Here is a 3,074-nt window from a genome sequence, read left to right as displayed (position 1 = left end):
TGTGTATGCATACCGAAATATACAGGTAAGTGCAGAGGATTGGGAAGGGTATACTGTTTTCTGTTACTTCAGTCCCTAATTTTCCCCTCGTGATAGGGTTTCTTGCTGAACTAGGAGTGAGGCTGACATTCAGTCATCCTTCTGTCTCTTCCACTCCCATTCCTAAGCACCAGTGTTGCAGGTGAAAGTTTGACCAAACACTTGGCTTTAACCCTGGGCCATCTCCCCAGATTCTTCTTTATTTTAAATAACCTATGGATTACTTCTGCTCTCAATGTAATGAAACTGCTGTATAAGAAGTTGTTATTTAGAAGATGGCAATATAAGTGGTCTGTATGTGTTCAGTACACACATGGTATATTAAGAACTACTTTCCTTAATACCTTGAGAATTGCATACAAATATTTTGATGTAATTTACTTTCCAATCCTTTTAGTAACTCCTCCCAGAACAAAATACGGCCCATTCCCACCTAACTCCTCCTGCCAACTTCATATCTTATCTTCTCTCTTTTGTTACAACCCATTCAAAATCATTTGTGTTTCCCATAAACTCTTGGACATCTGGCTTCCACTAGAGCATGGCCAATCTATCACCTTCAAAGGCAATACCTTTGATGAAAACTGACAGTTCATCCCTCATCAACTGTCTATACGTTATTAGATAGTGATGAGGGATAGTGAGCCCTCCCCATTCAGTGATGGAAGACAGAATGGCCTGATTTTGTGCAGAAAGAAACAGTTTTATAATTTTTTAAGGTCTTTTTAGAGTTCTTGTGTTTTCTTATTTATAGAATTTTATGGTTTTAAAAATATTTATTAAGAATTAAAAAAATAGCTTTTTGGGTCATTTAGTGTTTGTTTATTAATTTTTTGGTTTTTTAAGGTTTTAGGTTTTGCTTTATTGTTTTAGTTTTTTTTTTTTTTATTAAGGTAAAGTGATTTTTACTTTCTATTAGTTTTATTCTTAGAGGTGGAAGCATGTTTTTGTGGATTTGTTGTAAGATTACTTTCTTGTTTCTTCTATGGTGTAGTTTCACTCCTTGTGTTGTTGTTTTTCACCTATTATTCTTTGTAGGGGTGGATTTAAGGAAAGATTATGTGTAAAATTGGCTTTGTCGTGGAATATATTGTTTTCTCCGTCTATGGTGATTGAGAGTTTTGTTAGGTATAGGAGCCTAGGCTAGCATTCATGTTCTCTAGAGGTGGAATAGATGCTGGTATTAATATCTTTTTATGAAAATACATCCATGAGTTGAGAGAGGAGGACTTCCACTGGCCTTTGTACCCTAGTGCCATGTTCTAGGTGCTGCTAGTGAATGGGGAACTAAGTGACACCCCAGTGACAACAGAAAACACCTCTTTCAGAATCATACCTAAGAATGTCAGGCAGAGTTTATTTTGGCTGACTCATGGTAACCAGATCTTATATAGAGAGGGTGGGACTCATGTATCACTTCAGAAAATGCTTTTAAGCTTAGTCTTATATATTTTACAGAGAAGGAAAAGAGAGAAATAACTTCATGAAGGATAACACCCAAGAAAGCAAATGATCAAGGCAGCTTTACAGCAACACACAAATCTGCCCAACACTAGTGTTTACTAGTGGTTTGTTGGTGTTAAATAGCCATGGAGGCTACTGGACCATAGAGGGGCTGGAGAAAGTCAGATTGCTTTTTGTTATTGTTTTATTTTATTTTAACATTTCCCTTTTGAATTCAGCCAGTCTTAGTTTAGATTTTTCCTGCTGCTAAGACCACTAGTGTTCTCTGGTACATTCAACCTTATTGATCTCCAGGCGACTAGACTTGTCAGGGTCAGAGTGGAAACTGGATATTTTACAACCAATTATCTGGGCCACTTGCCTACCGCTGGTCACCTCAGTTTCTCTACCTAAATTCCTTACTGATAATTTCCTCAGCATGCAGCCTGCCATGATTCACAGACAGGTACAACAACTGCTTCTGCCTCAGTATTAAATTCAAGTCCTTTCTCTTCTTCAGGAATGTTAATATTTGACGATATACAAATGCATTTATCTAAGGAAGAATGGGCTATGCTAACCCATCGAAGAAGACACTCTACAGTGTTGTAATGCTGGTCATCTACAAGCTAACCACCTGTCTAGGTTAACTGATTAACTATAACTCATTTCCTTTGTGTATACATTGTGTAACCTGGACTGTAACGGTGAAAAATACACCCTGGGAGATATTACCTTTTGGGTTATAATTGATTTAGATTGCTTCTTCACTGTTGAATCAGGAACTGCTACAGAAAAAAAAATTCTATGTTATTTTTTTTTGGGTTATTTGTTTTCTTTGTTTTTTAAAGATACAATTTCTCTGCGTAACCCTGGCTGTCCTCAAGATCAATCTGTACAGCAGGTTTACGACAAACTCACCTGCCTTTGCCTCCCAAGTTCTGGGTTTAAAACATACACCGCCATCATCCAGCTCAGTGTGAAAGTTCTTAATTTTAGTGAGGATCAATTATTTCTCTTAGAATGAATATTTCTTCCATGAAATCTAGAAATCTTAAGTCTATTAATCATACATATACTCCAATTTTCCTAAATCTTTTATTTTGTTCTTACATTAAGTCCATGCCCTTGTGAATTATTTTACATACAGTATGAAGTTGAGATTGAGTGTGAGGCTTACTCTTTTACCTATTATGTGTCACTGCTCTCGGGTGAAACAAAACATACAGCACAAATTACATATATGCATAATGTTATAAAACTATGGTGTATATATTATATATAATTTATTTTATATGTAATATATTTTATCATTTATAATATTTTGTTATATAATATACTTTAAATGTAGTTTAAATAGACTTTAAAGTGAATTATAGGGTGTGATCCAACAATAGCTGTCTACCAACTGATATTCTAAGAACCTAATAGTTATTCAGTCAATGAGGTGGATTGTCTCAGGTAGTCTCCAGTGTATTATGGAATACTGAAAATGGCCTGTATTGACAGTGAAGGAATGGGCTTCCCAATGAGGGCAAACAGGCAAAGAAAACAAACTTTCTTCTTCCACATCTTTCATATAGGTTGCAGAA

The sequence above is a fragment of the Mus musculus genome, chromosome Y (genome assembly GCF_000001635.26).
Source record: "Mus musculus strain C57BL/6J chromosome Y, GRCm38.p6 C57BL/6J".
Taxonomy (NCBI): Eukaryota; Metazoa; Chordata; class Mammalia; order Rodentia; family Muridae; genus Mus; species Mus musculus.
This window is presented reverse-complemented; position numbering follows the sequence as displayed.